Source organism: Manis pentadactyla, chromosome 7 (genome assembly GCF_030020395.1).
Source record: "Manis pentadactyla isolate mManPen7 chromosome 7, mManPen7.hap1, whole genome shotgun sequence".
Lineage (NCBI taxonomy): Eukaryota > Metazoa > Chordata > Mammalia > Pholidota > Manidae > Manis > Manis pentadactyla.
The window spans coordinates 129,303,816-129,327,450 of NC_080025.1; the positions used below are offsets into that span (position 1 = coordinate 129,303,816).

At 43.2% G+C, this 23,635-nt stretch overlaps 2 long non-coding RNA genes across 5 annotated transcripts in view; one reads left to right on the forward strand and one right to left on the reverse strand.

Annotated features, from left to right (window-relative positions):
• The window catches only part of LOC130684313 (uncharacterized), a 163,691-nt gene that overhangs the window by 36,759 nt on the left and 103,297 nt on the right, over positions 1-23,635 (forward strand). The window lies entirely within an intron of this gene.
• The window catches only part of LOC118924332 (uncharacterized), a 35,186-nt gene continuing 20,917 nt past the window's right edge, over positions 9,367-23,635 (reverse strand). For 3 of the 4 annotated variants that reach the window (XR_005029563.2, XR_005029560.2, XR_005029562.2), the window contains 5 exons: positions 23,076-23,352; positions 13,995-14,094; positions 13,398-13,454; positions 12,509-12,605; positions 9,367-9,466 (listed from right to left, as the gene is read on the reverse strand). This is a non-coding gene — a long non-coding RNA (uncharacterized LOC118924332). The remainder of the gene's footprint in view (positions 9,467-12,508; positions 12,606-13,397; positions 13,455-13,994; positions 14,095-23,075; positions 23,353-23,635) is intronic. The other variant, XR_005029561.2, reaches the window with a different exon arrangement.

Sequence of the window (23,635 nt, forward strand, 5' to 3'; positions counted from 1 at the left end):
ACAATATAGCATTAACTGAACAAAATGAGATACAAACACTGTTTTTGAGGGTGTTGTAATCCTCTGACCTTGTGCTTCCAAGAGGGAACTTTGACAAGAAAACACAATCAGCTTTCCTTTCCATTTTGTTTTTTTCACTCCTCTGCAAAAGGAAAAGAATGATTTTCTCAGCTGGTGGTTTTCTTACTGGGCTCGGAGTCCCTCTGCTCCTCTTTATCCCTCCTTTGGGGGCCTTAAACGTACAGTGTCTGTCCCCACTGGACAGACCTGGGTGCCAGGGTGGGGTCTGCCCCCCGGGAGGCAAGCCTCCAGGTGTGCACAGGGGTGCGGCCAGGCCTGCCTTCTGGGTCTGCTCTGCCCCGTCCTGGGGATCAGAGTGTGCGAGGCAGTAAGTCTGCCTACCTGGCAGCTGACTGGGGAGCCGTTGGCCGTTCTGAAGATTGGGGTGGAAATGGGTTGAGAATTAGGGAATGTATGTGGCCACAAACCCCAGCCATGTTTTCTGAGCTGCCAGAGTCCTTACCTAAAGCCTATGTTTATTCATCAGAGGGAAGAAGAGTCATTGAAAATTATCTTAGAAAATGTAACCGTATTTATAAATGAACCCAATTTCATTTTACATATTTAAAAGCATACATATATAGATACAAGTTGTTTATTTTATGTACCTCAAGAACTATGGAAAAAAGTACCTAAAAATAATAACAGTGATTTCACATCTGGATGTTGGGATTATGTGTCTTTCATACTCTGTTTGTATAAAACAAGCATGGACTACCTTTATAATCAGAAAGGAAATAATTTTTAGTTTTTAAGAAGTATTACTCTCTGAGGTTGTGTTATAATCCACACCTGATCTCCTTAGTTAGCCATTGCCTGTGCTACCTTCAGGGCCAGTACAAACTTTGCTTCCCAGCATCCATTGGGAATGCTCATTTTCCAAAATAAAATTCCGGGATGATCAGAAGAGTCATGTAGGTCTGCACCTTTTGTAGTTTTGGGAAATGAAAATGCTTTATCTTCTGCCATTATGTGAGCTGTTTGCATCATTTGGAAAGCATTTGTGTTGACTGGTTACATCAGTCAGGAACACAAACATCATTAACAGAATTTAATATAAGAATTTACTTAAACAGGTGTTACAGAACTGAAAAACAAGAGGGGAACTGTGAGGTAGCACAGAGATAATAACTCCAGGAAGCAGCTGCCCTCCCTATGGCTAGGGGAACAAGGGAAGAGATGGGAGGCTTGGAAGAAGGGACCTGCAGAGCTGGGACCCCAGGAGAACAGATGGTAGTAGAAGGCAGATAATTAGGGAGTAATGAGGTTGGGGTATCAATTACTTTTCTTAACTTTTAAAATTTTGGAATAATTATAGATTTACAAGGAGTTGCAAAAACAGTATCCTTGTACCCATTACCTAGCTTGTCCTAATAGTGACATCTGCACATCTTCAAAACCAGGAAATAGATCGGCACGCTACAATGAGTTTGATTGCAGACTGGTTTTTGCAATTACTCATTTTTTTGTCTTTGTGTATTTTCTGTGATATTCTAGCACACATACAGATTTGTATGACCCCTACCACCACGGTCTGCATACAGAGCTGTCCCATAACCACACAGGGACTGTCTTGTGTTTCCCCCTTATAGTCCCACCTTCCCTTCCCTTCAGTAACTCTTGGCAACCATTGTTCTCCCCCTCTATAATTTTAAAATATAACCTGTCAAGTTATATTATGGGCTGAATTATGTCCCCAAAAGAGGTATGTTGGAGTTCTCAGGCCCAGTAGCTCAGAATGTGACCTTATTCAGAGGTAGGGTCCCTCTATAGAGGTAATCAAGTTAAAATGAGGTCAGTAGGTTGGGCCCCACTCCAGTGTGACTGGTGTCCTTCACAGGGAGGTGTGGAGCAGAGTGGCCACAGAGAGGAGGCCGTGTGAACGTGAAGGCAAAGATTGGAGGGATTCTTCGACAAGCCAAGGAATGCCCAAGATTGCCAACAAAGCACCAGAACCTAGGTGGGAGGCATGGAACAGATTCTTTCCCACAGTCCTCAGAAGGACAGAATCCTGAAGACACCTCGATTTTGCACTTCTAGCCCCTAGAATTGTGAGACAGTGAATTTCTGTTGTTTAAGTCACCCAGCTGGGGGTGCTTTGTTACTACAGTTCCACAAAGTAATACAATAAGTTTATGTAATTAAATTTTTAATAGGAATTGTGCCCAAGATTATCTCACAAAATTCCTCATATTCTCTTGAGCAAGCTTAAAAAACAAGAAATGGGAACCAGCGGCCACTTGCAGAATGCGGAAGCATTGTCGGGTGTGACACAGGTAAGGAATAGGAAGCAACCACGGAGGATCAAGACCTGCTTCGTTCTCCGGCCGCCCGTTCTCTCTAGCGCCCCCTATCACCTAGTCTAATCCCGCTGGCAAAGCAGAAGAGGCGGTTTTCCGAGCTCCAGCCCTCCAAACACAAGACAGAATAGACGGGTCCAAGTTTGGAGCTGGGAAACAACAGCTTACTATCTAAACTCACTGGGTGATTTTAGAAGACTATTGTAAAGGCCCTTCAATCTCTTTTCTTCAGTTCAGCTATCATTACAGGGTTTCCACTGGACCGTGAAGCTGCGGGTCAAGGAGACAGATATTTCTGGTTACTTATATTCATATTTTGTAACTTATTTGGAGGAACTTACCACGTGTACCTTGAATCTTTTCACTTTTTAAAGAAATGCATGTTAAAAAAAACATGCTGCCTTTTACTTTTGTCATTTTCCCAGGAGTGGATTGACTATTCTCTCCAGAAGTTTCCTTAATTTGATAATAAAGAAGGTATGGGAAAGTAGGATTTGCTCTATGAAAATTTAATTTACAAAAAACAAATTTTCAGGAACACATATGTTATTTAAATACAGCAAGATTCCCTTGTGATGCCTGGAAATCCACCACTCCTCTTGAAAGGAAAAGCAACTTCTTAGAGAGGCTTTGAGAGCTAGGAAAGGACCAATTCACTGGTTCGTAGGCTGGCTCCCGGTGTGGGTTAATTCTTTCCTCGCTAAGTAGCCTGCGATGAGTGGAGCTGCTCTTCCCGGCTCCCCAGGACCAGCCCAATATCTCTCCTGCAATCTCTTGAGCGTAGTGCCGTTCCCCAGCCCATTCCACTAATGCTGCAGACAGCTAGCTACTCAGCACCTGCTCGCAGGACTTCCAGACACACCAGCTACAGAGATTCCAGCCGGGAAGGGGCGCTGCTGCTGGAGCCGGCATCTTTTCTTCCTGTGTGCCAACCATTCATTACCGTCTCAGACATCTTATTTCCAGCTTTGTCCCTGAAAAACACACGAAGGTTTAGTTTCCTCTCTGCCACCATTATCAATGGCTGATTGCAGAAGTATTCAGAAATACAGAAGATGGCGGAAAATAAAATACAGTTGGAGCTCATGTGGATCAAGTTTAATAGGAAAAGGAGTCAAATGCATGTGTTCATTTAAAAGATGATGTGATTTTTTTTCCCCATGGAAATATGTGTTGAAGGGAAGTAAACACAATTTGATTTCAGCAGCCCTTTTCCTCCCTGCATTGACTCTCCGGGAGAGCCTGGAACTGCCTCATTGCACCCGACGGGGTCCTGCACAGTCCTGCCAATGACACTTAACCTCTCCTTCGTCATCCTATTCATTCTGGGCCCTGCGCTTGGATAGTTCCGTTTTGAATTATAGCCTATTTTGAGAAGAATGATCCAGGTAGCATCATGCCATGACCCAACCAGTTACAGGAAGAGAAATGTCAGGACGGCCATGACCAGGAGCCCAGCTGGGACTGCTAGCGGTGGGTAAATGACTACGGGGGGCTAGCGAGTGCTACATGTTTGAGGAAATCCGGCGTCCTCCCCTCAGGGACTCCCGTCCTGGTTCCCACCTCCCTCACCATGGACAAAGCACCTGGGCCGCAGTCACCTGGCCCCTGTGACGTAGGTTAGGTGGTGGTCCCTCAGCTCCCTCCTCCCGCTTCCCCCTGAAGGGCAGGCGTTAGCCTTGCCACCAGGACCCGGACCTGCCATTCATATGCAAATCTTCTCTCTTGTCAAGGCTGGATTGAGATGTCACCTTAGAGAAAACTGGCTCTGCAGTGCTTTCTGTGAGGGGAGGAGATGATAATTAATGAGAATTTTTTAACTGAAATCGCTCCTGTTCTGCTCTTCAGCAAGAAACTGACTATATAATAGCAGTTAAGGCAAGGACTTTGGATTCAGAGCTGGGCGCCAGTCTTACCTGCCAGTTACTGGCTGTGTGACCTTGGCCAGTTATAACATCCCTACTTAACTGTTTCTCATGTGTAAAAATGATGTAAGAATACTTTTTTTTTTAACAGACTTTTGACTGTGAAAACATAAAAGTTGTAATACATGTGGTACCTAATACAGTGCCCCCACTCAGTGATTGGTCAGAAGTATTTAGAATGTGATTCCAGGAAAGGGATGGATGGAACCACCCACACACTTGGATTGGGCCAGGGAGGTGGGGTGAGGCTCCCCAGGGTGCAAGCCCAGAAGCTCTGCCTCTTTTAAAGAACCATAGTTATGATCAGCTGGGTTTGGAACTGCTGAATTGTCACATGGATACATGTCCTGCCACTTTGTCTTCAGCCTGGTGCCTGTGATCTGGAGTGAGATGTGGTCATTTTCCAACCCCCATTCCCAGGCCTGAGACATATCACTGGGAGGGAAGCTGGAAAGAGGAGAAAAAGAGATTGTGTGGCAGATAATAGAGGGAGATCAGAAATGTAAAGGGCAGTGAGGTCGTACGAAACAGCCAAAGCACAGAGGTCTCCAAGGTCAACAGCCCATGCAGCCGGGGTGGTAGCCGGGCACTGCCGGTTTCATGCCTGCTCTGCTCACTGGCCGTGTGTCCCAGGAAGAGCAGTGCCCGCTTCCTTTGCCTCTGAAAGGGGGGTGATGGGGTCACTGCACCTGCCTTTCAGGATTATTATGAGGATGAAAGGAGATAATAGTTGTGAACATGCTTTAATCAATAAATGTCCTATATAAAGTTTTATGTTATAAAAGAAGTGACCAGCATGAAAAAATAACCTCTTTCCAAACTTCACACATAATCCAGGTCTCTGGGCTTCTTTGAGAAATGAGTGTTATCATCCATAAATGCATGTGTATTTTAAATGTGAAGTTGAACTTGTGAGTGACTTTTAAGAGTGGGTGGATATTGTATGTCAACTGTTCTTCAATTAAAAAAAAAAAGGAGATAGTCAGTGGAGATTAAGAACCAGGACATGTATGGAGAAGGAGACAGCCGAATATAATAGATTTGATATTTTGTAATTTATAAAATGTTTGTGTTCTGTCAAATATTCACTGAGCACCTATTCTGTGACAAGTACCCAGCACAGGCACTGTGCACATGGTAAATAAGGGATGAACCGGGAATCAGACCCATAATATCAGGTGACCTTCATTCTAGATCCACCCATTCCCACAAGTTCAGTGTGGATATTGGCATCACCTGGATCTGCCACACCATCAAGATCACTAATCTAAAATCCCTAATCTTCAAGGTTGCTTTAAATATTTGATCACTAAGCACACGTGGAGCCTCATCATTGCCCAGCAGTTACCCTGTCCTTCCGTGGTGCATCTGTCTGCCCTCTACTAGATGGCCATTCTGTTTCCTTCTCTCTTCTCAACCCTCCAGTTCCCCATCCCTCCATCACTTTCCATTGATGATCTTTCTTCCTATTTTACTGAGAAAATTAACACTGCCGGCAAAGACCTTGCAGAAGTTCCCGCCGGCATAGGGACCCACCTACCCTCACCGCTGCCTTCTCCCTGCGACTCTGGATGAGCGGGCCCTGCTTTGGCCTTAGACCAGCCTTCCCATTTGGGCTCTTGCTCCCATCCCTTCTCTCCTACTCAAGGGCATTGCCATAGAAATTTTCACCATTCTTTCCTTCATTATTCATTTTTATTCCCTCTATTCATTTTATTCCTGTATTATGGTGACCATTCCTATCAGGATGGTCTTGACATGATACTTAAAGGAAGACATTTGGAGAGGTTTGGGGGTTATGTTATGGGAACCAAGAAGGAAGTGACAGCCGAGTCAGGTGTTGGGAGACTGCTTATGGTATGATGAAACTTCGGGCTTTCTGGGTGGTCTATTATAGAAATCCCTTTGGGTTCAAAAGAGGGAGATTCACGTCATCAAGATAAACCACTGGCCTATCTAGTCTTATGTTACCTAGTAGTGCTTTAGTTTCCACATTATCCCTCCCAGATCTCCACTTCATCCCAGTCCATGGAAAAATCCAGTTGATAAGGGACAGATGATCTTAGCTGGTTGTTAAAAAGAAAAGCACCCAAGGAAACTGTTCATACTTCAGTGTGATTAACTATCTGCACTGAGGTGTTAGACATCACAAGGATGTTTGTTTTTGAAAAGTATAGCTTGGTAACTCAGGGGCGAATATTATGGAGGAATCATAAAAGACGATTTCTCCCCATCTTTCAGGTTTTATGTATTCGTTCAGCAAACATTTTTAAAGTTCCTTCCCTGTGTCGGAAACTGTGCAAAGTGTTGGAGTTATATATATTACGCCTTTAAAGAAAATTGCTGTCAGTGTAGGGGATGGTAAGCAGACAATGGTGATACATTTTGATTAAGGCTATAATAATGGCATGACTGTGATGATTAAAGCTATAATAATGGCAAGGCTGTGAACATTTATCTAGACTTTCATCACAGGAGATATTAAGAGGTCTCATCTTTTGAGTCAGCTGAACTCGGGAGTTTTAGTTACCGACACTAGCATCCTCCACCCTTCACATAGGGCATAGAATCTACAACAGAACAGAGGTCATCAGATTTGCCCATGCCGTATATACACAGTGCCTAGAACCAAACCAGGTGTCAGGGGGACATTCAGTGACAGTCCACAGGATGAATGAGTAACTAAGTCTAAACAAAGTGACGAGGGTCCTAACATGGTGGTACAGATGGGTGCTAGAGTCCTGTGGGGAGTGAGGGTTTTCCATGACTCGTCCACATGTGCATTGCTCCTGTCTAGCCTCCCCTGCTCTGGCAAAGACTGCCCCTCCCCATGGCATCAGTGTTTGCTTTCTGTTAGATGATTCTTAACACCATGCCCTTCCTCTCCAGCTGATGTCCCATCTCTTTGCTTCCCTTTGCAGCAAACCTCCTGGGAAGTATTGTCTAGATGCACTGTCTTCCAATTTCTCTTTCCCACTCTCTCAAAATTACTTCATCAGCTCTCGCTCTGGTCTCTCCACCAAGCCTGCTCTTGTAAAGCCCACCTAAGCTCTCCATGTTGCTACATCGGTGACCACTTTAGCCCTCATCTTGCTCACAGAGCAGCAGCATTTGACAGGACGTTCTCCCCTTCCACCCCAGCACAGCCTCTCTGCCGGCTTCCGCTATAGCCTCCTTCCTACCTGCCTTGTTGGTCCCTCCTGTTAGTGTCCTCTGATGCTGCCTTCCTTTCCTGTCTGAGTCCCTAAGGCTGCCTGTCCAAGGCTCAGTCCTCGGTCGTCTTCTTTTCTGAGGGCACTTGTTTGGTGATCTCATCCAGTCCCACAATTTTATATGCCACATATCTATTTATAACTCCCGACCTCTCTTCTGAATACAGACTCATAAACCCACCTGACACTCAGCATCATCAGTGGCATGTCTAATAGACGTTTCAAACCCAGCATTGCTAAGCGGCACCTGTGATATTTTCCCTCCTTCTAAGTGTTCCTGCCAAGCTTTGAGTCCTCCTGCATCTCTCTCTCATGTCCCATGTCCAGTCCACCAGGAAATCCTGTTGACTCTTTGTCCAAAACGTATTCAGAATTGGACCACCTCTTGTCACCTAGACTCAGTACCACCACCCTGGTCTGAGCCATTATCCTTTACTGCCTAGATAATGGCAAGAGCCACTCACAGAACAGTCCATCCTCAGTGGAACTGCTGAAGCCATTCTCTAAAACCAAGTGATCCTTCTAATCAGAATCCAGCAGTGGCTTCTATTGCTTGAGTTCAGACCAGTGGCCTGAAGATCCTACACGATCGGCACTCCTTCCCAGCCTGTTGCCACTGTGCCCTCCTCCTCCCTGGTCAGGGTCCTGCTCACTCCAGCCACACTTGTCTGCTACCCATTCCTGCTCCTGCCCAGGGGCCTTTCCTGTAACTCAATGCTTTTTCTGCAAGGGGCCCGATAGTAAATACTTTAAGCCTTGAGGGTCACAGCTACTCAGCTTTGCTGTTGTGGTGCAAAAGCAGCCACAGACAATACATAAACAAGTGAGGGTGGCTGTGTCCCAATACAACTTTATGGACACTGAGACTTGAATTTCATGCGTCATGAAATATTAATCTTCTTTTGATTTTGTCCAACTCTTTGAAAGTCTAAGAAGTATTCTTAGCTGGCGGGCCATCTGAAAACAAGTAGCAGGTTGGATTTGGCTGGGGTCACAGTTTGTAGGAATGTTTTTCCTCCAGAAGTCTGCATGACCATTCCTTTCTCTCTTTCGGCCTGTGGTTGAAAGTCACCTGCAGGATGAGACCCATTTAACCCTGTTCCTCCCCTCCCTTCTGTCATCCCCAATATTCTCTTTCCTCTTTACCCTTCTCTACTTTTTCCTTCTTGCACACACTTATCAATCTGTAACATGTCATTTAAGTTATTGCTATTGTATTTATTGTATACTGATATCGACACCCTCCCCCAACCCTTGCTGGAATGTAAACCCTACAGGATGGGGATATTTGTCTGTTCATTGCTGTGTCCCAAGTGTACATATCAGTGTCTGGTGCATAATGGACACTCAATAAATCGTTGTTGAGTATTTACTGTGAGTGTCCATTTATTAGAGAATGTTTTCAGATATGGTAATTTTTGCCTCTCTGTATGTATTCAGATAATGAATACTAAGAAAACAAGGATGCCCTGAATCAATTAGAGGCATTTAGGAAGGCTTCACAGAGGAGGTAACAGCTGAGCTGAGTCTAAAGGTGTGCAGGAGGAATTCAGGGGCTGAAGAAGGGCCAAAGGGGGAGCAGTCTTGGCTGGAGACATTGTGTGATTCCTAGAAACAGGGAGAGTCTGAAGCAGGAGGCTGGCATTGTTTCAGTGCAGGTGGAGGGCAGTGATGGGGGAGAGGCTGGAGCAGTTGGCAGCCACTGGGGGTGGCAAAGTCATGAATGGGTATAGGCTCCATTCACAGACTTCTGGGGATTCAGGGCACAGCCTGCCTCACCTCTGAGTAAAACCAGACTTGCTTCTGTTGTGCCATGCCCAGGGGCTTCTCAGAAAAGCAATCCAGGATTGCTTCTCGATGCTTTTCTCAATAAAGTAAGTGAGCAGCAGGAGTTCCCATGTCTGCCTGATACTCTGGGCAGGAGGGCCTCTTAGAGGCCCCTCAGGATGGCAGCTCCCAGCGTCGGCTCCTGTGTGGGTACAATATGGTGAGATTCAGATGGGCAGAACTCATCCCAAGGAGCACTGGTGTCCTCCAGACCCTCTTTCCCTACACTGTGGGGGGATAGCTGAGACCTGCAGGCACAGAGAAGCTTTTACATTTCTCCCTGCCTATTGTATGCACAGGCATACAATAGGCCTGAATAACAATGTGTGTAAGATGCTGGGGTTCCAGTCCAGAGAAGGCACAAGCAGGTAGAGCTCCTGCAAAGCACAGCCTGTGATAATACCTTCCCGCAGGGGAGTCTGGAGGCAAGAGTGACTACTAGTGGTGGTCAGGGAAGATGTCATGCAGGTGGTGGCATTTTATGTCACTCTTAGTTGAAAATCAGGGGGGACATGGGGAAGAAAACCCCACACTAGGAGTATGTGCACTTTTGTGGGCAGACAGCCGCTAGGTGAGCACCAGTGCAGGCAGTCTATTATTGGTATAAATAATAGTTGTTCCTCAGGCAGCCCAAAAATCCCAGCCCTAGCAGATGTTGTCAAATGTATCCACTTTGTCCTATAATCTTCAAATAATCTTTTCATAAAGTACCATCTGAAGTAAAGACCTAATCCATCCTCCCCTGGTAGGAGGGGAATTATCTTTCTGATGGCATAAAATAATCCTTTTAGGTGACATGAAACCAACTCTCACCCTAAATCCCTTCTTTCTCCTCCCCAAGAGGTGCCATCATTACTGTTAAGAACTGCATTTAAGAAATAAGCAGGGAGACTGGAGGGGTTATTTTGAGCCTCAGATAGTGTTAGGTTGGAACCTGAGTCTCCTAAAATGACAGCCAGTCTTCTGACCGGCTGTGCTGAGGACCCTGCTGCCCTGCCTGGAGGGCGCCTGTGCTTCCTGGGTGAGGAGCTGGAGGTGGGTGGGAGGCCCTGGCCCAGCCCCCACAGGCTGGGCTCTCATAGAGATTCAAGGCAGCCTGGGGGAACAGAGTATCAGAATTAAAGCATTTTGGACATGCTGGGAACAGAGATAATCTGCTTACTAAGGCTCTCGGAGGGGAAGACAGCCCACTGGGTGAGGACATCACAGAGCTTAGAGACACGTCCTGAGTTCAGGTTCTAACTTTGCTGCTCCCTGATTGTGTGGTTTGGGGCCATCACTTAATGCCTCTTAGGCTCCGCAAATGGGAGCAACATGAGTGAAGCCTTTCTTATAATACATATGTGGGTAAAAGCTGTTTGAGCAGTAAATCAGAACGCCGACTAAAATGAGTGCCCGGGGCTCCTGAAAACCTGGGATCCTCTTTCTGTTATACCAGGTAAGCATTCATTTTATAGGGTAGCTTTATTAGGTCAGAACTGAAACTAAGGGTTGATACCATGAGCACGGACCTTCTTTTTCCTGGTCATATCATGCAAACAAGCTCCCTAGCCTGTGATGTAGCTAGTCCATCTATGATTCTCTCTCCTCATACTTAAGTAATACCATCTATTCTATCATCTGCTTACTAGAACAGGATTCACTGAGCACAGCAATGTATCTATCAGGTGCCCTGTTAAGTACTGGGGATTCAAACATGAAAGGTCCCTTGTTGAACCCTTAAGGAAGACAGACAAGCCATCCTTGAAAGTACACTATGCCACGTGAAGAGTCTTAGAACAGAAGTTTGCATAAAGTGTTACAGGCTGAGAAAGGATGGAGCTCATCATTAGAGCTATTTTCATTTTCACAGGAGGAGGGGAGGGAGGAGCTGGGAGAGGCTACGTAGAGGGAGAACTGGTAACAGAACTGAGAGCAGCAGAGAAGGTCGCAGTGGGAGGGCGCTGATAGGACTGTGTGTGCATTTAGGGGGCAAGGGGTTGACTGGGGCAGGGCATCCCAGGGAGAGGCAGCAGCGAGTGCAAACTCACGTGGGCGCTGCTGCCCTGGTTCAGCAGGGCTGGAGGGGGCCAGGCGTCCAGCAGTGAGTGGGAGAGACGCAGGGCAGTTGGCAGATGCCAGAGCGCAAAGGCATCTCATAGCCCCTAAGGAGTTAAGCCTTATCCGGTAGCTCCTTTGAACTCCTTCTAAACGGGGGAGTGCCGTAACCAGATTTTAGAAAGATAATTCTGGTGGCAGTGTGCAGCACAGATGGGAGGGGAGAAAATTGAAAACAGGGAACCCTGTTCTGCAAAAACTGTGATAATCCAGCCAACGGATGGTAAGGGCCTGGGTGAGGGCAGGTGCGGGGGAATAAGGATGGAGTAGATTAGAGAGGTTTAAAAAAGAGCGTCAGTCTGGTGACTGCTTGGGAGTGGAGGAAGTGAGTGGGAGGGAGGAGTGGAGAAGCACCCGGAGGCGGGGCGGGTGGCAGGGCGAATGACGGTGTCACTAATCAGGAATTCGAGGATGTGGAGGAGGTTGGGTGAGGGAAGAGATGACAGCGTCAGGAATTCTGCTTTGGGTCTGCTGAGTCTGAGGATTTCTGGGAAGAGGGGTCCTGTTGGCAGCTGAAAATGTTTTCGAGTTTTGAAGAGATGTTCATTTACTCATGACACAGGACTGAGTGTCAGATGGCCTTCTGGTGTCTGGAGATACAGCAGTGACTGTGATGGACAAGATCTCCACTTCCATGAAGTGTGCATTCCGAGGTGGGGGAAGCAATAAACTAGCAAACTGATGCAAAATAAGACAGGATAACATGGTAGAGAATGACTGGAGGCTACGTTAGATAGGGATTCAGGGCAGGCATTTCTTAAGAAGCTAGTATTAGATCCAAGATCTGAATAATGAAGAAGGGCCAGCCATGTGGAGACCTCAGGGAAAGCAATCCAGGCAGAGGGAACAGCATATGCAAAGGCTTTGAGGTGAGAATAAATGTGGCATGTTCAAGAAAGAGAAAGAAGGCCAGGGTGGTTGGAGTGTATTGGGTGAGGGGATGGAAGGCGGGACATGAAATTGGAGAAGTGCTCAGGGGTCAGAGTGCATTGTAGAATGTATCAGTCAGGTTAAGCTAAGCTTCATGGTAATGAAAGACCCTCAAATCAGCGTTATACTGTGGCATACAATAAATAAGCTTACTTACTATTCATGCTATGTGTCCATTGTGGATTGGCTGCACATTTCTTCACTCTGGGATCTAGGGAGGTAGGACAGCTCCTATCTAGGACACTTCTGGTCTCCTAGTGGAGGAAAAAGAGAAGGTGGAGGACCGCGTGATGGCCTTAAAGCTTCTGTGTGAAACTGAGCGTGCCACAGGAGCAGTAGGTTTTGAAAGACAATACAGTCTATCATGTAGACTATGGTGAGGAGATTAGATTTTATTCTAAGGGCTATAGGAAGCCATTAGGACTTTTAAAAAATTTATTTAAAGAGAGGGTATTAACGTTTGGTGACTAAGGTAGGTTAAAAAGTAGATCAAGACTGAAAATAGGAGACATGAGAAGTAGGATAATTTAGAAAAGTGTGTCTTAGATAAAAAAATCACGTAGTAAGACACTTCCTTTGGGGTAGAGCCCTAAGAATACTATCAGGGCAGGGCCCTCTCCAGGAGGCACAGTGGGGAAAGACTTGGTCTGGCCTGGCCTTGCAGGCTTTCCATTTAGAATTATCAGGTACTGTTTAATTTCTCCTGCCAAAGCTCCACCTGGTGGTGGGTCCATTGCAGTTACTCAAAGCATGTTTGAAATACGTCGGAGGGTCCTAGAAGTGAGGAGGGGACACGTGGCCAAAATATCCAGGACAATTGACGTTGCCACCTGGAGACTGTCTTCAAACACCAGATCTTGGCATCTATTTTTATAAGAGAATGTCATACTCTTCAATGAAAATTATGAATGTCTTATGGGCAGGGCCCATAATTTTTACTTCTTTGGATCCCCGTTCCCCACAAATCTAGCAAAGACCAGTCAAAAGCAAATAAAATACGGTATGATGAGGGAGTGAGCGAGGAAAGGCGCTCCCAGGAGGCTTACCCAGGAACAACACTGGTGATCCATCTCTCCCGCTGGCCATGGTGTCCCTGATAAACTCTGTATGCATGTGAGAATGCAGAAAGAGAAACAGAATGTATTACACTGTCAGAGACGGAAAACAGCAATCTAGGCATTTGGACTCTCTTCCTGCTGGCTGGGCCCCATGGCAAACAGCAAGAGAATCGCGTGTCCCTGCCCCCTCATGGGACCTGGACTGGCTCAGGCCATTAACCATGGAGCTGGCCAGGGACAGCCTACCTATCAAATTGCGTGGAGCACCTGGGGAGTTCATCTGTGGCACCCTGCAGCTTTGGTGACAGAGTTAATTAATTAAGACACCAGCGTCAAAATTAAGGTGAGGAGGAAAAGTCAATTAGTGACTGAAGTAGCTATGAGGAGACAGATTGAATGAGGTTCTCTGTCATTGGAGCCGTTCCCTGCCCCTCCCCATGGGGCGTCGTCCCTCTTCCTCTTTCTAAGTGCTATAGGGCAGGGGTTAGGAAGAAGTGGGGGACAAAGAATATACTTGGGGTGGATGGGAAGATACAGTCTTCTGCTGCCTGCAATATGCCAGGGCCCCATAAAGCTATTTATCACCACTCTGAATTCTTTTCAGCAGGACGTTCATTTCCATTTGTAGTCACCTCTTTAGCTTCCCTTCACCAGGTTTGGCCAGGCTCCTGAGAGAGGATCTAACCTGAGAGGGGGAGACACAGACAGGCGAGGAAGGCTAGAGTGGGCTCTCCAGGGAGGCGCCTGCTACCATCCCACCCTCGACAGCCTCCTCTAACTCTATTCGCTTCTACTGGGAGACGGGGAGATTATGATGTTTCACAGGCATTCCAAACCCTTGTCACGGTTAATAAGGGCCTGGCAGGAGGCGAAGCTAGGATAGCTTAGCACGCACGCTCCCTTGCTGGGGATCTGGGGAGGAAAGGTAGGTGTAGCTATTGCTCTAGCTGCCTGTGTGACACCAAGAAGCCCAGGACCAGAAGAAACCAGATTGAGGGTCCCTGCCTCCTGCACTTAAGGGGGTGGGGAGGGGATAAGGACAGTGGGACTGTTAGGTGCAAGGCTGAGGGCCAGAAGAGGAAGCCCCAGAGTGTCAGGTTATTAGGTTCAAGAGAGTAGCACAGAAAGAGGAAGTGCAAGGTCAAGGGGCCAGAAGAGCAATGGCAAGATGTGTGCCTAATCGGGAAGCCTCTGGCCTGGGGACCCTGCATTCCTGGGCCCTGTCTTGGGTCAGGCTTGAGTCCATGGCTTTAGGAGGGATAGAGCCTGAATTGAGATTTAAGTCTGTTGTTTCTTTTTATCATGAAAGTCATACATGTTCACTACAGGAAAATCAGACAAGGAAAAATAATTTTTACCTATGTCACTACCTAGAGACTAGCCTCTCTTAAAATGTTGTTTTTAAAGTAAATATACTTAATGTTTTACATTAATGACATAATATTTGGCTGCATATGTAATTCTGGTAGGCATGAGCATTTGGGGTCATTGAAAAGAACTATCCTGTTAGTTTTATTCATTAAGTCCACTTGAAAAATTATTTTCTGGAAATTGACAACGATTAGGTGAAACAGATCTTTTTATATATAGGAAAAAATTATGGAAATATAACCATGGATTTCTTGTGCAATAAAAAACCAATTTAAATAAAGAAAATGATGGAAGGACAAAAATGATATGTGAATAACTGGAGAAAAAGACCTTGTTCTTGAAATTCAATATTGCAAAAATAACAAGAAAAAAGAAGAAATTTTAAAAAGAATTGAACAAAATGTTAAAGGAAAGGAGAATATAAAAATTCAGATACCCAAGCTGAAAATTAAGAAAATATACCCTCAAGAACAATTTATCATTGTGTGTTTTTTCCTATCTATATTTTTACAAGGCTGTAAAGGATTGTAGCTTAAATATGTCTTCAGCTTGTTATATAGTCATGAGAACTACAATTTCAATGACCAAAATATATTTTGTTAAGTATATTTATTGCACATTGTTTAATTGTTATCCAATGTTGGATTTTGAATTGCTTCAGTTTATGCTATTACAAAATACTATGGTTAATATTTTTATGCATGTTCCTTCTATAATTTTGAATTATAAAAGAGTAGATTTGCCTAAATAAATTACTGAGTTAAAATGTTTGGACTTTTTTATAACTCTTGATTAATATTGCCAAAATGCTTTCCAAAATGAATGTCCAATTTATGGGACTATTTGTTTCAGTACATGCTTACCAGCCAAAGATATTACTGTTAAACTTTTAAAAATTGAGGTATAAGTTGTATGAAATCAAATTACCTTATTTTGAGAATTGAGACTGAGGAATTTTGACAGCTACATAACCTTTCAGACCACCACCCAAAATAAAGAGAATATCTTCATCACCCACAAAAATTCTTTTGCCTGTTCCTGGACTTCATATAAATGGAATTAACAGAAATTGTCCTTTTTGTCTAGCTTTCATTGTTTCAACACAATGATTTTGAGATCCATCCATGAATTTGTATGTATTAGTGGTTCATTCATTTCTATGGCTGCATAGATTTCTATTGAATTATGACAGTTTTTCTGTCCATTCTCTAGTTAATGAACATTTGAGTTTTTAAAAATTTTGAGCTATTATACCTAAAACCAGATGGCCTCACAGGTGAATTCTACCAAACATTTAAAAAAGAATACCATCCTTCTTTAGCATTCCTTCCAAATAGAAGTAGGCATCCATAGATTTAGATTTTTTATTTTGACTTGCGTCAGTTTTGAAAAATTGTGTTTTTTCAAGGGACAATCCCTTTTGCATCAGTTGTCAAATTTACTGAGATTAAAGTGTTCATAATATTCCAATTTTCCTTTTAATTTTGAAAATACCTGTCATGATAGCACTTCTTTTATTCCTGATAGCTGTGTTCTCTCTCTCTCTCTCTTTTTTTTGGCTTGATCAGTTTTGCCAGAGGTTCATCAGCTTTATTAATCTTTTCAAAGAGTCTGATTATAACTTAATTCTTTCTATTTATTCATTTTTTTTGTTCCTTGATTTCCACCCTTATTTTCATTATTTAATCTTTTCTACTTTGTATATATTTTGTTCTTCTTCATCAGGCTTCTCAATGTAGAAGCTTATGTTAGTGATTTCATACATTTCTTATTTTCTAATATAAGTATTGAAAGATGTAAATTTCCATCTAAGCATAGTGTTAACTGCTGATCACATGTTTTGATGTTTTGTGCTTTTATTACCATTCAGCTCAAAATATGTATCTAATTTTCCTGTGATCTCATTATTGCATATCTTTTTTAGTTTTTGTTACTCAACTACAAAATATTTGGAGATTTTGTAAATATCTTAGTGTTACTTGTTTTAAACTTAATGTTTACTGTGGTCCAGGAACATACTTTGTATGATTTCAGTCCTTTGAAGTGTATTTTAGTGTTATTTTGGGGCCTAGCATAGATGTTCTATTTATATGTCTGTTTCATGTACATGTGAAAAAAAGCTTTCTGAAATATTTATTTTGTAAATATCAAATTGTTTTTCAAATCTACTTACTGATACTTTTGTGTACTTATCCCATAAATTACTGGGAGAGATGTTAAAAATCCCAACCAAGACGTGGATTTCTGTTTTTCCCTTTAGCTCTGTCATTTTTTGCTTCATGTATGTTGGCAGTTCATTATTAGGTGCGTAGACATTCAGGATTGTTATCTTGTTGACATTGCCTTGTATCATTATGAAATGTTCCTCTTTTTCTTTAATAATGCTCTCTGTCTTGAAGACTTTTTCTGTTATTAATAGAGCCACATTATGTTTAGTTTGCATGGTATATTTTTCCCCAATCCTTTTATTTTTAACCAGTTTGTGTCTTTTCGTTTAAAATGACTTTCTTATGTCTCTTTAAAGTGACATTTCTTATAAATGGCTATAGTTCAGGCTTGATTTCTCATACAGCCTGACAATCTCTGCTTTTAAATTAGAGCAGTTAGTAATTTACGCTTAATGTAATTATTGATAGGATTGGGTTTGGGTTTATCATCTTGGTATTTGTTTTCTATTTGTCTCATCCATTTTTTCCTCGATTCCTCCTTTTCTGCACCCTTTACGTGAATTAAATATTCTAATTATCCTTTGGTTTCCTCTAGTGACTTTTTCACTACACCTATTTTTGTTATTTTTAGTGAGTTCTCTATGAATCATTTATTTACCAATATATACTTTCAAATAACAATATGCTATTTCACTAACACTGTAAGACCCCTGTAGCATTATTAATACATTCACTTCACTCCCATCCTCTATGCTCCTATTGTCATATATTTTCCTGCTATATATGCTCTAAACTCTATAATTCATTGTTATGATTTTTGTTTTAGGCAAAATAATGGTTTTTTAAAGAGTTAATCACATGCCCATTTGGCTATTTTTTATAGTCTCCATCTTTCTGCCCAAAGCCCCCGTTTGTTTATACAGACTCGTTCTGTTTATGTTACAGTCACTGCTAGATAATCTAACATCTAAGCCATCTCTGGATCTTCTTCCATTTACTCTAAATCTCTTGACCCTATCACATTTGCTTGGTATCTTACAGTCTCTTAATTCTTTATTTATATAGGACGTTGTGTGTAAAAAACCAGCAGATTGAAATAAACAGTATTCACCCACAGGAAAGGTTACATCCCTTCTATTAGACGGCTAGTGCAAAGGCCTGAGACAATTAGAGCTATGTTTGAGCAGGGCATGGGATTGTTAGGGCTCTAGTTTGGTCCAGTTCACCACTGGCTTCAGACGTTTTGAGGATGATGTCAAGACTCCATCAGGGCTTGGGCTCTGAGCACTAGTGATGTGAGATATTTTTATGCCTCCCGGCCTTTTTGCCAACTTTCTGAACACACATAGCATAGGCGGTTTCTCTCCTTCTTGGCAGCCAGGTGCCAGCTTTGGGTTCAGGGCCAGCCCCCAGGTTTCTGCAACCTGGGGGACCTCCCTCTGCCTCTGCTCTGGGTCTGAGGAGGGCCCCGGTGCTGCCTGGGCTAGAGCGCCTGTATCCCTTAGAGGGCCTACTCTCTGCTGTGGGTCCTGCCCTGGCTCCAGCAGCTCTGGCACTTGGCTGAGTCCCTGCAGGCCTTGCACGAATTCTGTCAGTCGTCTTGCTTGCCCACAGCCTGGGCCTCCTCTTCCTGTGGTCATGATGAAGAGCTATATAAGGGCACCGGCGAGGGAGAGGGTGCAGACTCACTCTGTGGCTAGAGCCCTTTGGAATTCTGATTTGTCACAGGAGCTCACAGATAGCCATTGAATGTTGTTACAAGCCTGGCCAGTTATCTCTTTTCCTGAGTCTATGGCAGATTCTTCCCCTTCCTGCCACATCTTCATAGATGGAAGCAGCTATGAATCTCTTCTATCCTAGGAAGAGCTTATCACTGTTAGAATTTAATTTATTTAGGTTTCTTTGCATCCTGAGCCCTGATGGTTTTAAAAACTGTTTTTGTGGCTTATTCAGCTAGTTCTCACGACAAGGTGGGTGTCAACAACCACCTATGGCTGTCTACAGCCTAACCAGAAACAGAAGCCCCAGAGGTGTTATTATCAGTTTATGCTAATTAGCAGAGACAAATGGTAACTTTGTATTTTAATTTATATTTTTTATTCTCTGGGAACTGAATATCTCAAGTCTTGGTTTGCGAGTTACATCACTTTTTTGTGCATTATCTTTTGTCCTTCTGCCTTTTAAAGTCCTAAGTATAGTTCCTCTTTGTCACATTTGCTGCAGTATTTTGTTTGTTGCTTGCTTTTATACTTTACATTTTTGTAGCTAAACTTAAAGATCTTCAAAAAGCTTTTCTTGTATTGCTTCTAAGCCTATACAGTTATCTTTCCTCTAGAGGTTTAGAGAATATTCAATCCTATTTTTCTGAGATTTTGATGTTAAAAAAAAAACCATTTAACCCTTCCACTCAGTTGGAATTTATTTTAGTGCATAACATAAAGTGGGATTCTAAAATTACTGTTTCTCCAAATTGCTAGTTAATTGCCCCAACACCATTTATTGGGTAATCCTTTCTTTCCCTCATTGAGCTGTAATGAATCTTACATCTTTGTACATAATCGGGTCCGTTTTATTGCCATCTGTTCTGTTACAGTGATCCCTCAGTCTGGTTCCGGGCAGATACAGATACATTTTTGAAACTGAAAAGCTAAGAAACAAACTGTGCACTAGATGTAGTCTCCTCAGGGACCAGGAATCACTCCCTCTCTGAAGCTTCTGCTGGTAGTTATGTAACTTTTATTTATTTACTCATTTTCTTGCTTAATTCTTAAGCCCCCAAGAATTAAAGCTGTTTGAGGGCTATGGTTGTCCCTGTGATGCCTTGCCTGAGTCCTCTTCTGGGCAACAGCCATGGTCAGGTAATCGCTGACTTGTTTGTGTTCCCGGAATGGCTGCTGCAAACAACCATCCTACCCAGTGTGACTTAGATAAGAAGCAGGGAGACCCCTGTTATTGCAAGGGCAGACTCAGACCCTCTGAATTCCCTTTCTGTGTTTCATAAGTGATTAGCTGAACTCTTTGCTCCCACTGACGACAAGGGACATAATGTCTGCTAACTTGTCTTAGCCAAACCTTAGTTAGGCTTTTCCTCCACCCCCCTTTCCACCCCTGAACCCTGAATTTTGACCCATGCTCAGCCTGAGCCAGCAATGGAATATGGAACAGTCCCCCCTCTTCGACCCCTCCTGAAAATAGGCTGACCACAAAGAACAACAGCCCCTCACCAATGGTCTGATCATACTGGTCCCCCATAACCAATTTGTGTTCAATCCTTCCCATAAAAGTAAAGCCCTTTTCTGCTTGACTTGCAGATGTTCAGGTCCGAGCATTCTTCCTCTTACCATAGTCTCCCTGCTCCTATCGCAAAAGGTCCCTTTCATTTCATGTTATGATTTACTGCTTGAGAAGAGGTCATGTCTGTCCACTCACCACTCTATCCCCAGTGTCTAACAGTTTCTGTAACAGTGTAGGGGATTAATAATGGGTCAAGCTAGTTTTCTAAAATTACAAGAATAATACATAATCATTAAAAGAAAAAATTGAATAGTTCAGAATGATAGGAAATAAAGTATAAAATCTCCCTTCCCCTCAAATGCTATCCTTTGGAAGCTGCCACTATTTATATTTCTTTCAAATCTTTCAATATATTCTCTATGCTTACATGGAAAAAAGTATGTATATATCACAAACGAGGTTCTTTATACTTAATATTCTTCAGCTTTCTGTATTCACTTATTAATTAACAGACCAGTGTATTGTGGGCACTGTTTTCCATATCAGTATATATAGAGTTACTGTATTCTACCAAACAGCATAGTAGTCTATTGCGAAGTACATTACACAGGTACCACAATTTATTTGTTATTTTGTTCTACATTTTTGATACTACAAACAGCACTCTGTAAATACCTTATGTATATATTTTATGTGCTTGTGTAAGTACATATGCAAGGATAAATTCCTACAGTGGAAATACTTTAGAATTTAACATTTTTAAATTATCAAATTGCCCTTTAAATTTATGCTTCCACCAACAATGAATGAGAACAATTTTTTTTCTAAGTCCTGGATATTATTGGACTTTGCTGATATTATAGACGAAAAATTGAATCAAGCTATTAATACAATTTCTTCAATTGTGTGAAGTTGAACATCTTTTCATGTGGTTATAGGCCTTTTTAAAATTGGGTTGTTCTTTTTTCATTGATCTTAAAGAGTTTTTTTTATATCAGATAAATTAGCTTGCCTACCATACACGCTGCAAATAATTTACCCATTTGTCTTATGGTATTGTAAATGTAATTTTTTGCCATAGAAAATGTTCATATTTTTATACAATCCAATCTATTAATCTTTTCTTGTATCGCTTCTATAGTTTCTACAGTATTTTCACTTCCACCTATAGGCATATCATAGTTTACCTAAGACCAACATTTATGAAGATTTAAGTTGTTTTTAATTTTTAGATCATTTTAAACAATATTTGCAGGCACATAGTTATACTCATTGATGACTATTTCATTTGGGTAAATTCCTAAAAGTGTTATTTTTGAGTAAAAAGGTATGAAAATTTTCAATGCTTATTGGGAGTTGCCAAATCAAGGCCACTGGCCTTTCACTGCCATTTGGGCCCACTGATCTCGCACATGAGGAGGAGTGCCTGCTGCCACCCAGGAGAGTTAGATGCTGGAGATGAAGAAGGCTGAGGAGCAGGAACACAGGGGTCTAGGATAGAAGCGCATTTGAGGAAGGCGTTGTAAGGGAATGCATCATGGTACAAATTCAAGTTAGCATTTTTATCCCTTAGCTTCTACCCCTGCTGGCCCAGTTGGCCCTGAAGCTTTGCGGGTGAGGGTGGGGACTCATTTGAACCTTGCTTTGTAGTTGGGTTTATACACAAAGATGGTGACTTTTGTATGAGCAAATAAAGGAGGGACCTGTTTCTCTCCAGCTTCCAGCTGCATGAGAGCTCATGGTTGCATAGTTTACATGTCTCCTTGTGATTGCCTATTGGAGCAAGAGGCAAATTCTGTCCACTTGGGGTAAATGAATTTGGAATTCCTTGGATTTCTCTCTTTTAAATATAAATGAGAGGAGAATTTTAAAATCCTGACTGTTGCTGCTTAGTCTACAAAAGGTAAATTGCACCCTTCCTTACCTACTAACAGAGAAACATGAAGCTAAAATTTTTCTATTTTTGCAACTGAAGCTGGTTTAGCCATTTCAGTTAAAATGATAAGATGGCTGACTTATCTGATGGCTCCTTTTTATGAACTCCAAAGGATTAGATAATCTTATGCCCAGAAACTTGTTTTAACTGATCAATCTTGTATGTTAATTTCAAAGTTCACACTTCTGTTCATGCCTCTGCCATCTTCTTCACAAGACTGTGGCTCCTGGAGAGCAGGTTGCCTTGGGATTGAGCAGGGAGCACTGCTCACATAGGTGCTGGGGGGCCTTTGTCAATTCCTAAGTGCAGCCACACATGCTTTGCTCTCAAAGTCTTACAGCTGCCCATTACTCAAAGCAGGGTGTTCTGACATTGCAGAACCTTCTCCCCCAAATAAGAACATTCACTTTATAGGAACTTGTTGTAGGGTAATGTAGCAGATGCCACAGACTTTGTATACAAAGCTGTTTGCTATTTGTACAAAATCCGGAGTTGGTGGCTCCTCTGATTAGCTCCTGGGTGCCTTTGGGTAAGTTTCTTAACTTTCCAGTGCCCTCAACAAATCACCATGCATTTTTCCTTGGTTTCCCAAAGAGTTCCTGGCAGGTTCTCAGTTCCATGTTGAAGCAATAGATGCTCCCCACCCAAGGACCCCTTTAGGTTTTTGCACACTTTTTCAACAGAGACATGCCAACCTTGCTTTTGGAGCTTGTGTGGTATGTGAATGGACTCTTGCCAAGAGATCAGGACAGGAGGCAGATGGGGGTGAGGGTTGGGGAGAAGGAGGTGTTAATGAGGAGACAGCTGGGCATAATGCAGGGCTCTTGGGTCCGCTGGGAGGTGGAAGCACTCCCTGCCAGGCATAGACCATTAGGTGACTCTTGGGGGGCCAGTGAACACAGTCTAACCAAAAATAGGACTTGGTGAGCTACAGATCCTGCACCCACCTGCACCCACCTGCACCTTCCTTATCATGCTCTGTGTCCTCATTGCTTTTGGCTGGGACTTCCAGCTGAAGAGTTGCCCTTTAACATCCCTGACTTCCTCCCCACTGAGGCAGGCATGGTCTGGGCGGAGGGCAGCATGCTGGGGATGAGGACTTTTCACTTCCGGTGTCCATTGTCAGCGCTGCTCCGGACTTCCCGAGTAATGTGGCTGAGTCCCTTGGCAGGGTCGGCCTCAGTTTCCCTGAGATAAACAGCTGGGAAGGTGTGGATCCAAGGTGAGTCAGCATCTGTGAAGGGCGGGAGATGGCAGATTGAAAAACAGGCTCTGAGGGAGGAGGGAGCCAGAAAGCACAAAATTGGAACTGGTGCACAAGAGAAAGAGATTAAAGAGAAAAAGAAAAATTGCCCACAGCTTTGGATTTACCCAGCAGAAGTTTCTCCGCTGGGCAGGGAAAGCTTAAGGAAGCCAAATTAATTTCTAGTTAAAGGCAGAGCTCAGAGAGCAGTCAAACAGGTGACCACAGCTGGCACCAAGTTTCACTGGGAGATTAACTACTAATGCTAAAAATA